Genomic DNA, 14918 nt, shown 5'->3' with positions numbered 1-14918 from the left:
AGGATTGTAGGCAGCTCCGAGAAGAGGTGGGCCGACTGATCGACGAAGGGCACCTCTGGGAATTCCTAGGCAATCGAGCCAAGAACCACTTTCGGGAAAAAGAGGTGGACAGAAAAAATTGTCCAGAAGAACCTCGGTAAATCATTTACATGATCGTTGGAGGAACCGACGTTCCGCGGGGACCCAAGTTCAAACGGGCCAAAGTGTACGCCACAACGGCAAGGCAAACTCAGTGTTATATACCCAAAGGTGCCCTTGTATTTGTAGAGGAAGACATCGAGGCTTTGTCCCAACCACATAATGATGCGCTGGTAATTTTTTTCTTTTGAATAACGTTCAAATTAAACGTGTGCTCGTGGATCCAGGTAGCTCGGCCAACGTAATCAGGTCGGAGGTAGTAGAACAGCTCGGACTGTCCGAACTGATCACACCCACCTCTCGAATCCTCAATGGATTCAACATGACAAGCGAGACAATGAAGGGAGAAATCATCCTCCCAGTCAACATGTCTGGTACGGTTCGAGACACCAAGTTTGAGATCATCGAAGGTGACATAAGGTACAATGCCATACTTGGAAGACCGTGGATACACAACATGAGGGCGTACCATCCACTCTTCATCAGATGATGAAATTCCCAACAAAAGATGGTATAAAGATAGTGTACGGAGAACGACGTGCAGCAAAGGAGATGTTCACGGTAAGCGATGTAGCACCAACAACAACCCTCCCAGTCCAGGATGAATCAGGGAACAGGATGACTCCCGAGGGCTAGGTGGTCTGTGAGCATTTGTACGAAGATGATAAAGAAAATTTCCTCACTCCTCGGACCTTCGTTCCTCCTGAAGAGTCGGACGCAGCAAAATCAACGGTCGAAGAACTCGAATAGGCCATCTTATCGAGCCTTTTCCAGATCGAAAGGTATACCTGGGGACGGGATTAACCCCCGAACTCAAGAAAAAACTCATCTAATTTCTGATTAACAACATTGATTGCTTTGCCTGGTCCCATTTAGACATGATAGGCAACCCGCTGGAGATAACCACCCATCGACTAAGTGTCGATCCCAGGTTCAAACCAGTGAAGCAAAAAAGGAGGCCTCAATCCTAGGTAAAACATGCGTTCATCAAAGACGAGGTGACAAAACTCCTCAAAATAGGATCAATTAGGGAGGTAAAATACCCTGAATGGTTGGCTAATGTAGTAGTGGTCCCCAAAAAAGGAAATAAATTAAGAATGTGCGTAGATTATAAAGACTTAAATAATGCATTCCCCAAAGACTCATTCCCGTTGCCCGACATCGATCGCTTGATCGATGCCACGGCCGGCCACGAGACCCTCACTTTTCTCGACGTCTACTCCAGGTATAATCAAATTCAAATGAACCTATAGGACATGGAAAAGACTTCGTTCATCACAAAATACGGTACGTACTGCTATAACGTAATGCCCTTCGGGCTAAAAAATGCAGGAGCTACATACCAATACCTAGTTAATAAGATGTTCGAACATCAAATAGGCCAATCTATGGAAGTTTATATTAATGACATGCTAGTTAAATCCCTGCGCGCAGAGGACCATCTGACTCATTTGCAGGAAACAGTCAATATCCTTAGAAGTTACAACATAAAGCTAAACCTCGAGAAATGTGCCTTCGGAGTTGGATCGGGCAACTTTTTAGGCTTCATGGTATCGAATAGGGGGATTGAGATCAACCCCGACAAAATCAAGGCCATTGAAGAAATCACAGTGATAAACAATGTGAAGGCCGTACAGCGACTGGCCGGGCGGACAGTGGCCTTGGGCCGATTAATCTCAAGATCATCAGATCGAAGTCATCATTTCTTTTCCTTGCTCAAGAAGAAAAATAGCTTTGAGTGGACTCCGGAATGCCAACATGCTTTAGAGGGATTAAAGCGGTATCTCTCGAGCCCGCCTTTGCTCCACACCCCGAAGGAAGATGAAACGTTGTACTTATATTTGGCCATATCCGAAGTAGCGGTAAGTGGTGTGTTGGTTCGGGAAGAGCAAGGTACGCAGTTCCCTGTTTATTACGTAAGTCGGATTCTAGGAGATGCTGAAACCAGGTATCCACACTTAGAAAAATTAGTTCTTGCATTAGTAAGTGCAGCTCGGAAATTAAAACCTTATTTTCAATGCCATCGTATATGTGTTTTAACAACATATCCTCTTCGAAACTTCTTGCACAAACCAGAACTATCGTGCAGACTGGCCAAATGGTCCATTGAGCTCGGAGGGTATGATATAGAGTACTAACCCCGGACGGCCATCAAGTCCCAAATTTTGGCGGACTTCATGGCCGATTTCGCGCCTGCCCTCGTGCCCGAAGTAGAGAAAGAACTTTTGCTAGAAATGGGCACGTCATCAGAGGTATGGACCCTATTCACCGACGGTGCCTCGAACATGAAAGGGTCTAGGCTCGGCATCGTTCTGAAACCACCTACGGGCGGTATGATTAGGCAATCTATAAAAATGCCAAAATTTACTAACAACAAGGCCGAGCATGAGGCTATGATTGCAGGTTTCGAGCTAGTCAAGAGCCTAGGGGCAGAGATCATCGAAGCAAAATGCACTCCCTTCTAGTAGTCAACCAAGTAAATGGGTGCTTCGAGGTTCGAGAAGACAGGATGCAAAGATACCTATACAAACTTCAGGTGATATTGCATCGTTTCAAAGAGTGGACCCTGGTCCACATTCCTCGAGATCAGAACAGCGAGGCCGATGCACTCGCGAACCTGGGGTCGTCCGTCGAAGAAGATGACATACTCCCAGGGGCTGTTGTACAGTTATCCAAGTCGGTAATTGAAGAAGGCCGTGCCGAGATCAACTCGACAAGTCTAACATGGGATTGGAGGAATAAATACATTGGCTACTTGAAAAACAGGAAGCTGCCCGCAGACCCAAAAGAATTGAGGTCCCTCCGAGCCAAAGCTACCCGATTCTCGCTCGACAAAAATGGAACACTATTCAGAAGGACTTTCGACGAGCCTCTAGCCATATGCTTGGGATCGGGGGATACCGATTACGTACTTCGAGAAATCCACGAGGGCACTTGTGGGAATCATTCTGGCGCCGATTCTCTAGTTCGAAAGGTCATTAGAGCAGGCTACTATTGGGACTTCATGGAAAAGGACACCAAGGAATTCGTTCGAAGGTGTGATAAATGCCAAAGGTTTGCCCCAATGATCCACCAACACGGTGAATAGCTATATTCAGTCTTATCACCATGGCCGTTCATGAAATTGGGGGATGGACATCGTCAGCCCCCTACCAACAGCGCCAGGTAAAGCCAGATTTATTCTGTTTATGACTGACTATTTCTCAAAATGGGTGGAAGCACAGGCCTTCGAGAAGGTAAGAGAAAAAGAAGTCATCGACTTCATCTGGGACCACATCATATGCAGATTTGGGATTCCATCCGAGATTGCTTATGATAATGGGAAGCAGTTCAAAGGCAGCAAGGTGACGAAATTTCTCGAAGATCATAAAATCAAGAGGATCCTATCAACGTCCTATCACCCATGTGCAAATGGACAAGCCGAGTCCACAAACAAGAACAGCATCCAAAACTTGAAAAAGAGGTTAGAAAATGCGAAGGGAAAATAGAGTGAAGTATTGCCCGAAGTACTATGGGCATACCGAACAATATCAAAATCGAGCACAGGAGAGACACTTTTCTCTTTAGTGTACGGGTCCGAGGCTTTGATACCGGTTGAGGTCGGAGAGCCAAGCGCCAGATTTTGATATGCAACCGAGGACTCGAATAGCGAGGCCATGACTACATCCCTCGAGCTACTAGATGAAAAGCGAGAAGCTGCACTAGTCCGAATGGCCGCCCAAAAATAAAGGATCGAGAGATATTACAACAGGAGAACAAACCTCAGATACTTTAGAGTCGGGGACTTAGTCCTAAGGAAAGTCACCCTCAATACCCGGAATCCAAATGGGGGAAGCTAGGCCCAGGATAGGAAGGATTGTACCGCATCCTCGGAATAGTAGGCAAAGGGTCCTACTAACTCGGTACCATGGAAGGCGAGCAACTTCCAAGCAGTTGGAACATATCAACACTCAAATGCTATTATTGCTAAAGTATAACCTTCTCCCTTTTCGCTCTATGTTTCATACTAATTTCTCACAGGTGTTCGACGAGAAACGCCAAAGAACCTTTTGACTCGAAGACCTTGGGATTTAAAGCATGCGTTGCAGTCTTTTTCCCTTAGACCGGATTTTATCCCGAACGGGTTTTACCGGCAAGGTTTTTAACGAGGCAGCATCCATATGATACCTAAGGAGAACTCATCAAGTATTCGAGGCTTCTCTTCAATCAACCTCAAATACTGGGGGGCATCACCCCAGGAGGTCACTTCTCTGAAGAAATCAAACTATGCCTAGGAGGACCTCGATAGGAGAATGTTGCATTGGGCCAAACGGTCAAATGAACCGTGTCCACATAGAATAATCGAGCCTCCAAAAGCAAAAAGCATGTACGCATATATCAAGTAATCGAGGAAGCCTCTTTGCATATCAAAACACTTTGCGCTTCAAAGAAGTTCACTATTGTCGCGCAAAACGGTCCAAGAGCCAAAAAACTCTCAAACACTCGGGGACTGTCTTCGACAGTCAGCTCATCGGGTCGTCAAAAACTCGAAATCGTAAGACCTTGATCAGGCAACCTCGAGCTCATAAGCCCTCACTGAGGCAACATCAAATCTGTAAGTCATCAACAAGGCATGCTCAAATCTATGAGACCTTAAAAAAGGCATAACCCCCGACATTAAGGCCAAGGCTATATATTCGAACTTGTAAGACCCCTAAAAAGGCATACCCTCGATATAGACACCAAGGTCACCGCACACGAGGACTAAAGGCTACGGCCAAACATAAAGACTACGGTCGAACTAAAAGGCTACGGCCGAATTAACGCGGCTTAGAGACGTCCGACTGCCGCCATAAAACTAAAGGCCTCCAAATACTTCGAAAGTACTTTGAAAAGAACCGGTTAATCAGGCTACCCTCGGAAAAAGCAAAGGAGCTTCGATAATATCAGCCCCTAAACAATAAAAAGGCTTCGAAAGCAATCAGCCTTCGATGGAAAGGTTTTGAAAACTCAACCTTGGAGCGGACCTCCCGAGGTGCTCAGCTATCGTCACATATCGACTCATAATCAAGGTTCTCATTTGAGCCGTTGAAGAGTCGGACGAACATAAAACATGCCAAGGCATAATCAAAACTTCAAAAGTCTTTAGCCAAACTGAGGAAAAACTATAGCCATATCAGAGGTCGCATCGACCCAACCCAAAAAGAGCCTAAGGGCCAATGCGTAAGAGCCCAAGGGCCAGCTCAAAGAGCCTAAGGGCCGATCTAAAAGGGGGCAGTATGTTAAAAACCCAAGGGGCTTATATTATAAGTTGAATCAACATCGAACCAGGCAAAGGGAAGACAGGAAATGATGAAAAGCAAAGATCTTTATATGTATATAAAAAAAGTCCACAAAGATATATTTGCAAGGCTCGTGTATGGAACCCTCATACAAAAAGGAACGAATAAAAAACTAATCTACCGCAGGGGTTGATAAATAGGGATTTTGCCATGTTTTATACTCCTTCTTGCTTACGCTTTGGTTATAAATTGTTACAAAATAGTCCCAAAAGGCTCATAAGTGTGCTTGATTGCAGGTTTGATCGACAAAGTGACGAAATGTCAAGGATCGGCTCAAAAGGGAGTGAAACCTGCCCAAGTATCAAAGACAAGGCAAAATGAAGATATAAAGGCCTAGTGCGGCCGTATTCGACTTTGTGCGGTCCGCACTAGGTAGATTCAGAGAGTTGGCATTTACGAGCTTCAAGCAATGCGGCCGCTGTATATATTGTGCGGTCTGCGCTGAAGGCTCCACGGTCGCACGACCATTCTGTGCGCGGAGTAGAGATTCAGAGAGTTGAAATTGCCAGATTCCAAGCCTTTGCGGTCCGCGGTCATCTTTGTGCGGACCGCGCTAGCTGCCTCCGCGGCCGTGGTCCATTTTGCGCGGTCCGCGGAGCCCAACTTTAGAGAGCCAAGTTTTGAAATCCAAGAGCCTTGTGCTGCCGCGGTCATTTTTGTACGGCCCGCACTGACCCCTCAGGGGTATTTTTGTCCAGTTTTTTCAGCTCAGTATAAATAGAACATTTTACCATTTTTAGGTAATCAGCTAATATCATAATTGAGCTGCGCTCGTGAGAACAACTTTTGTAGCTATTTTTGGCATCTTAGCTTCAAATTAACGATAGATTCTTGTACTTTAATTTAGTATTTAATTAATATGTCTTGTTCTTCATCTATTTCTTCATTTTCTCCTTCAAGCATGTGTAGCTAAACCCATTAGCTAGGGTTGTGGCTCAACCCTAGTGTGGGTAATTGATGGGTGTTGCCATCTAGGGTTAGATCGACTATGGGTGTTTGCTATTTGCGTTGATTTTATGTTTTAATCTATAAATTGGTGGTTGCAAACACTGATTTGTGCTTTGTGGATTTGACTCTTCTTGAGAAAGAGAGTCTAAGTCCCCAAAATTGACCTAACAAGGAATTGGGATGGACTCATGAGAAATGATAGTCCCAATTAACGGGTTAAACCTCGAGAGAGTAATCACCCTACTTGAACCCTAGTTGCTTGATCTAATTTGCCTACCCATTTGGCCTCGAGAGAGTCAATTGGGCAAAATCACTCTCTCTACCGAGAGGTGTGAGAGTGGGTAAAATTATGCAACGGTTATAGCATAAGCCCTAATTATGTCAATCAAACCTTAGTAACATCTACCCGTCAATTAGCCACCTAGGTAATGTCACAACCCTAGTGCCCTTCTTCCCATTAGATACAACCTTGGCAATTATTTTGTAAGCATAGTCTAGTTTCAATTAGTAGCTTGATAATAGTAGTTTATAATTGAAATACCCAAAAATGATAAGAAGATCAATTAAGAACATACACGCTATTCTAGTCTAAGTAGATACCCAACTCCCTTTCTAGCTCTCTAAGGAATTCGATCCCGACCCTCATATCGGGTAAAAGCTATTGCGAACCTCTCTTCCTACTTTATAGTAGTGTGGAGTTGGCAGCGATCACTTTTTGGCGCCGTTGCCGGGGAGCTAAGGTTTTGGCTATCTATTTAGTTAGTTTTGTGTGTTGTTCTTCTTTCCTTCTTAATTACTAATTTGTGTGTGTGATTACTACAGGTACCCAATGGATTTAAACGCGAATGACCCTCTTGGAAACGTGCTTGCGGGGGAGGAGGTAGATGAAATTGGAGAGTATGAGGTGCCTCTTGTACCTCCCGGACCAAGACGAGGCCGCCAGGCCAATGCTAATGACAATGTTCTAGACCCTCCTCCGCCACCTCCAAGAGAGGCTCCCAGAGTGCTACCAAATCAAGGGTACGTGAGTGCTATAGTCCCTCCCAGAATCCGGGCGGGCAATTTTCAGATAACCAATGTGATGTTGACCTTACTTGAGCAGCGTGGGTATTTCATGGGCGTTGCGGATCAAAACGCCTACAAATATCTAAAAGGATTCATGGATACATGTTGGGGTAGCAAGCAGATGAATGTGTCCGAAGATGCTCTTAGGTTGATACTTTTCCCATTCTCACTCCGGGGAAGGCATTGGATTGGTTAGAGAGACTCCCCAATCATTCCATCACAACTTGGGATGAGTTGGCGGATAAATTTATTGCTAAATTCTTCTCACCCGGGCACATGGCGGCACTTCGAGATGAGATATTGGCTTTCAAGCAAGAACCCACGGAACATTTGTATGAGATTTGGGAGCGGTTTAGAACAATGGTGAAATAATGCCCAAATAACGATATGACCGAGGCGATGATTCAACAAACCTTCTATCGGGGCATCAATACTACAAATCAATGCATAGTCAATCAATTGGCCGGGGGTAATTTTATGAAGTTGTCTTATGACGAAGCTTGCAATATTCTTGATGAGATGGCCGACACTTCTTCGGCTTGGCAAAGTAGGGCCAATGTTCCTCAAGGTGACCCTACGGTTATTCATTTGCATAAAGAGTTACACGACCATGGACAAGCTATAGCGGAGTTGACAACTACTATGAATCAATTGGCTAAGGCACAGTTGCAACAAGTCCAAAACCCTCGCCAAGTGAATGCTATGGAAAGTGTTAATTTGCTTACCAACAAGAGAAGGCAAAGGAGGCAACAAAATCAAGGGAATTTCGAGCAATTTGATAATGAGTGTGATGGGTTCCAAAATGAGGGTTATGATGAGCAAAATGAGGAGGTACAATATGTTAACAACTATCAAGGCAATAGAGGCAACTCTTCAAACCAACAATGGCGACCTCAAGGAAATTGGGGCAATCAACAACAAGGTGGTGGTAATTGGAACAACAACAATCAAGGCGGTAATTGGGGGAACAATAATCAAGGCAACCAAGGGATTTGGAATGGTAATAACAACAATTGGAACAACAATGGTCAAGGCAATTGGGACAACAATAGAAACCAAGGAAATCGGGGGCAAGGCTTTCAAAGACCCCCGATGTACCAACAACCGAACAATCCACCCCCGTTCCCTTCTCAAGGATCTAGTTCTTTGGGTAATGATATGGGAAGAATAGAAATGATGTTCGAACAAATGATGAAGAAGAACCAAGATTCCGATGCTCAATTGGCTTCCCACAATAACTCCATTCGGAATTTGGGGGTACAATTAGGCCAAATCTCTCAATCGTTAAATACTCACCCAAAGGATGCTCTACCAAGTGATACGGTAGTGAACCCTAAAGGTGGGAACAATCATGTGATGGCGGTTACAACAAGAAGTGGAAGAGGCGGTGATGTGCATGCCTTGAAAGATAAGCAAGTTGTGGATGATGATATTGAGTTGCGGGAAAATGATGTACCTTTGATAGTTGAAGATGTGGTTGAGAACAATGTGAACAATGAAGTGAGGATAGATATTGATGAGGCCGAGGTGGAAACTCAAGACGCCGTGAACCCGTCTAGGGAACATATGATTGATATGCCCGAGCCGGTGGTGCCCAAAGTCAAGGCACCTTTGCCTAGGCCACCTCCACCTTATCCTCAACGGTTAGCAAAGCAAAAGAGTGACAATCAATTCAAAAAGTTCATAGAAATGACGAAAAGCCTTACAATCAATGTGCCCTTGGTGGAGGCACTTGAACAAATGCCGGGCTATGCAAAGTTCATGAAGGATTTGGTCACAAAGAAGCGTTTCATGGATTGTGAAACAATAAAGATGACTCACCAAGTCAGTGCGATTGTGTATTCTATGACCCCGAAACTTGAAGACGCTGGAGCTTTTACTATCCCTTGCACTATCAGTAGTGTGGAGTTTGCTAAGGCCCTTTGTGACTTGGGGGCTAGCATTAGTTTGATGCCTTATTCAGTCTTCAAGACTTTGGGAATCGGGCAACCTAGGCCAACCTCAATGAGACCTCAAATGGCGGACCGGTCGATGAAGTGGCCTTTGGGTATAATTGATGACGTACTTGTCCGGGTGGACAAATTCATTTTGCCGGCGGACTTTGTGATTTTGGATTGTGAGGTGGACTATGAGGTCCCAATTATTCTAGGGAGACCTTTCCTTGCAACGGGGAAGGCATTGGTTGATGTTGAAGCGGGTGAACTCACTTTTAGAGTAGGTGATGAGAAGGTCGTCTTCCCTGTTTGCAAATCCATGAAGCAATCTAATAACACCGAGGTGTGCTCTTTTGTAGACATTGTCACAGCTGTGATAATGGATGATACAAGTTCTATGATTAATGTTGAAGACCCCCTTGTGGTCGTGCCTCTAAATCGGGATGTCAACGATGATGCAAGTAGAGTGAAGTGCATAGATGCTTTACATGTTATGGAATCTTGTGAGCCTAGTAAATTGTCTTTGGATCTTGAAAATCGGGAAACTTTTGCAAACCGGGAGACTCCACCAATAAAGCCAACAATTGAGGAGCCACTGGTGTTGGAGTTAAAACCACTTCTTCCACACCTCAGCCCCACAATCTTTAAGCCCGAAAGTATCTTGGAGGATGCGCAACGCCTTTCTTGGAGCATCAAAGAAGATTAAATGAAGCAGTGCCTGCAATGGTGACATATCCTCATAATGTGTTGACTCTTACAAGAACAGTCACAGGTTGGCAGGGTTGCATAGACTATGGACAATTGAACAGAGTGCCCTGCAAGGATCGTTATCCCTTGCCATTCATTGATCGGATGCTAAACCAACTTGCTGGGCGTGCTTTTTATTGCTTCTTGGAGAGCTTGATGAGAGCCACGTGGTGGTGCTTCTTGGTTTGAAGTGATGTGATGGTAACCCGCGTCGTGCCGCGACGTTAAATCAGGCGCTTCTTGGGAGGCAACCCATGTGTTTTTCTTTTTGTTTTTGTTGATTTTCTTGGTAGTTAGGATTGATTTTTGAGCTAATTAGTTGTGAGATGTTGCAGGGATTGAGTTGATGCAGTGCAGGGCATGAGTGCAAAAATGTCAAGTCTCTGAAGTTTCCAGTGCAGCCGCACGTCCATTTTGTGCGGTCCACACTGGTATGAGCAAGAAATGATGACTCTCTGAAGTTTGCCACCGCGGTCGCATTCCATTCTGTGCGGACCGCAGTGGACCTCCGCGGCCGCGGTCACTTTTGTGCGGACCGCGGAGGTTGCCTTCTCAGACTTCTGCTAAACAAACCCAGCACGGTCCGCGGTCCGTTTTGTGCGGCCGCGCTGGTGGGTAAGACTGGGTCCCACACCTTTTTCTATAAATAGTCCTCAAGGGTCTCCTTTTACCTTTTTCGAACCCTAATCACTCGGGAGCCCTAAAAAGTTATTGTTCATTCTCTCTTTTTCACGAAACTCTTTGCTTAGATTGAACACTTGCATTCCATCTTCACATCTGGTAACATTTCATCCATTTTTCTTTGTTTAATTTTATAGCTTCATTTTATTTTCATGACCAGTAGCCCATAGCTTCTTCTTTTTCTCATTTTTCTCTATTTGATTAGCTTAGGTTAGTTTTAGTTACTAGTCTTTGTGTGAATTATGTGCATAATGAGTGGGAAATTGAGTAGGGACAAAGTAGGTGATGATTTGAACAAAATTGCAACAAAAACTTAAACCCTAACTCAGTGCCCTAAATCAGCACCCCTCGCGGACCGCGGTCACTTTTGTGCGGTCCGCGGTGCATATGTTCTGAGAAATGTCCTGTGCCAGCGCGGCCGCATTGCACTTTGTGCGGTCCTCGCTGACCCACTGTGGCTGCGATACCATTTTGTGCGGCCCGCGGTGGTGAGGTTCGGAGAGCTAAGTTTGGGGGCTTTAAATCTGTGCGGACCGCAGTCATTTTTGTGCGGTCCGCGGTGGCTTCAGTGCGGCCGCACTGCCATTTTGTGTGGTCCGCACTGGCCTGTTCCAGCAACTGTTTCTTCAACTGCTGAGCTTTTGTTCTGCAATTTATTCTGCATCTGTTTCACTGCCTGTGCTTAGACTAACAAAGCTAGATGTGTGTGTTTGCAGACAATGGTTAGACAACAAGGAGGCAAAGGAACAAAACAACCCGGGAGAGGTGGTTCCTCCCGAGGGGGCAAAGGAAAGAGAGTGGTAAAACTCACTCCCCAAGCTCGGGAAAACATCAAAAAGACCCGAAAGTTGATAAAAGCTGCAGATAAAGCTGCTTCCCATTCTTCCGGGAGTGAGTATATGCCATCCCAGGACATCTCCTTAGACTCAGTCCCAACTCACAACACCACCCACTTTCAATTGACTAATACCCTCCAGCATCACCCACTATCAAGAGGCCAGTAAATGTAGTTTTTGATTCATCTGAGGGGTCGGAAGCAGGTAGTGGAGACGACTCCACCTCCCCCACAGCTTCATTATCTAGGGAGAGTGCAGGCGGAAATGAGGAGGAGGTACAGGGTGCTGAGGGTGGTGAGCCTCAAGTCGGAGGCGTTGCTAGAACTAGAAAACCTGAGGAGTAGGAGGATAGTTTTGTGAGCCAAGTTGCATATCATAAGTTTAGGAAGTGGTGGCCGGTGAGACATTTGATGCCGGAGAGGAGCTTTATTGACAAAGATCTACTTCCCCACAACCCGAACGTGCAAAGGGAGTTTAGAACTAGAGTGGGCTGGGAGTTTTTCATGGAGAAGTGTATTGAGGCGAATGAACATATGGTTAGGGAATTCTATTGTAATGTGGCCCACATCGTCAAGGGTTCTACAGTGACCAAGGTTCGGAACAAAAAGGTGGTGTTCGACGGGCAGTCTCTGAATGAATATCTAGGCTTCAATGAAGAGGACGAGACTCTATACTTGGCAAAGTTAGAGATGGGTGAGGGGGTCCGTCCATGGTTAGCACAATACTTGGCAATCCCAGGTACTGTTCCTGAGTGGTTGACTGCGGGGGTAAAATTTTTGAGGGGGACCCTGAACTTCGAAGCTAAGGGTTGTGAGACTTTCGTTTGTAGCAGGTTGGACCCTACCACACATGACCATACTCTTCCTATCTCCCGGGCTGTGTTAGTTGCATCAATCATGGCGGGTTACCCCATCAACATGGGGAATGTGATGTCCCGCATCATCTCTCTTGTGGGTGTGGAAGCTAATCGGAACTACCCTTTCCCCAACACTCTCTCTATGTATTTCCGTGACTTGGAGGTGTAAAAGAAGCCGTATGATGTCAATGCCAAACCGGTTGCTCCATTCTCCTGGTACAGTTTGAGGGGGCCAGACAACCCCAAGGAGAAGAACTACAAACCTCCTACTTCTGCCCCAACTGGCCAGTCTGAAGAGCCAGTTGAGGTAGAGGCCTCCACTGAGCCTGCCTCCACATCTGCTGTCATGCCTCCCGGACCTTCCACTACTGCAGATTTGCCTCTTGGTCCTTCCACCTCAGCTGGCCCGGAGATTCCATCTTCCCGGGCCCATCCTATCACTGCTCACAGACTGCACTAGACACTTCAGAGCCTGAACAACTGGATGTATACTGCTTCATCCAAGTTGTCCACTTTGACCTCCACCATTGTAGCTCAGTCGGCTCCCCCGCCAGTTCAGGTCCTACAGTCTATAGAGGAGGCTTTGAAGAAGTTGCTTGATAACCAGGAGAGGATCCTCAGCACCCAGGCCAAGTTGGTGAAGGCAGTGGCTTCACATGGCAAGGCTCTCAAAGAGCTTGCCAAGGAGCACAAAAAGCTGCGCAAGACACGGGCTTCCAGGGAGTCCGTGAAGGAGCTCAGGGCGGATGTAGAGAGACTGAAGGCAGACCAGTTGCCTTTAGATTTATTATTTGAGGATCCAGCTTCAGCAGCAGTCCCAGCAGCAGCCACAGTTCTGGAGCAGTTACAGAGGCCTCTTAAGAGGAAGAGGACTATCCTGAGAGCAGATGATGCCATTATCCTGTTGACAGACCCACCGGAGGCTTCCTCCAGTCAGCCACAGGATGTACCAGATCCACAGCTAGTCCAGGCCCAGTCCCAGGTCCCAGCAGTTGAGCAGCAGGAGACCGGGAACCAGTCTGAGGTTCCCGAGCATACCGAGAATCCGGGGACCACTCATGTTCCTGTGCAGATGGATGAGGCTTAAGGAGTCCTCATATCCTTTCACTACTTTTTGGTGCTTATTTTTGCTTTAGTCGGCATTGGGGACAATGCCAGCTTTTATTTGAGGGGGTGTGCCCTATTTATCCTTGGATGACTGTATATATATATACTGATTTACTTTATGCTTTCTTTGATTTTCATTTGGTCTATATATAATCTTGCATTTAGTTACTTTTATCATACTTTTTTATCTTTCTTTTGGTCTGTATATAAAGTTTCATCGTTGTATATATTCATTCCCTGTTGTATATTCTTTCCCCTATTGTACATATTCATTCTATTTTCTATTTTCGCAAAAATATTTCGTTTTTAGCTTCTTATATAGGCTCGTAGCCTTTTGTTTTATTTTGGACGTTTTTAATAAGCCTTTGGTTTTCTTAATTCCACGGTTCTTTCCAAAGGTGGAGTTTTGTGTGAACCGGGTGGCTCTTCCCAATGATAGATGGCGTGACAACCTTCTTAAGGGTTTGAGTCCGTTTTTGTTTTTTGTTTTTGGTAGTTTGTAGTTAAGGGTACCTCAAGCAAAGCTTCACTTGGGCCTAGCACATTTGCCTTTGATCCCATGGTCAAAGACAAAATGTTGTGTTTAGGATGGTGAAAGTCGTGGCCTTGAGACTCTTGCGTTGGCCAATAATCATCAAGTGGTTTTCCGAGACCATTGTGTGCTCAAATCAGATCTAAGTTCGTTGTGGGCCCCCGACTCGATGTCTTTAGCAATCCCTTAGCTTGTGTGGTGAGAAATCGAATTGCGAGTCCAAGTCCCGAGCCATTGGTCTAGAACTTGCTCTGAATGTTTGTTGAGGCAAAATCCTAAGTGAAATTTGACTTGAGAAGTGATTATAGGCCCTCCTTGATCCAAATGATAGTTGAACAAATTCCATAGCCTACCAATGATATGATCCCTAGTTAACCCTTTTGAGCCTTAGACCTTTTTCTTTCAAGAACCATGTTACAAGCCTATACCCGTTCTAAAAGATACCCTCTCTTGGCACCCGATCTTTCCTTGAGCACATGGCAAAAGCATAAGTTTGGGGGAGAGACGAGGATGACAACAAAGTGGTATGAGGCACAAAAATGAAGAAAAGGAAAGGCAATGAAAAAGAAAGAAAAGCAAAAAGACAAAAAGAATACTCAAAGTGAGAAAGAATAAGAAGGGATTCAAGAAAAGTAAAAGAAAGAAAGGTGTGGAAAAATTGAAAAAGGAGAAAAGAATTGAAATGCATAAGAAAGAGTGACAATGTGTCTCTCTAACCCCTTGGAAGAGGTGAAATGACTCAAAGGAGTCAAG

Source organism: Nicotiana attenuata, chromosome 9, assembly GCF_001879085.1.
Source record: "Nicotiana attenuata strain UT chromosome 9, NIATTr2, whole genome shotgun sequence".
Taxonomy (NCBI): Eukaryota; Viridiplantae; Streptophyta; class Magnoliopsida; order Solanales; family Solanaceae; genus Nicotiana; species Nicotiana attenuata.
Note: the sequence above shows the minus strand (reverse complement) of the source record.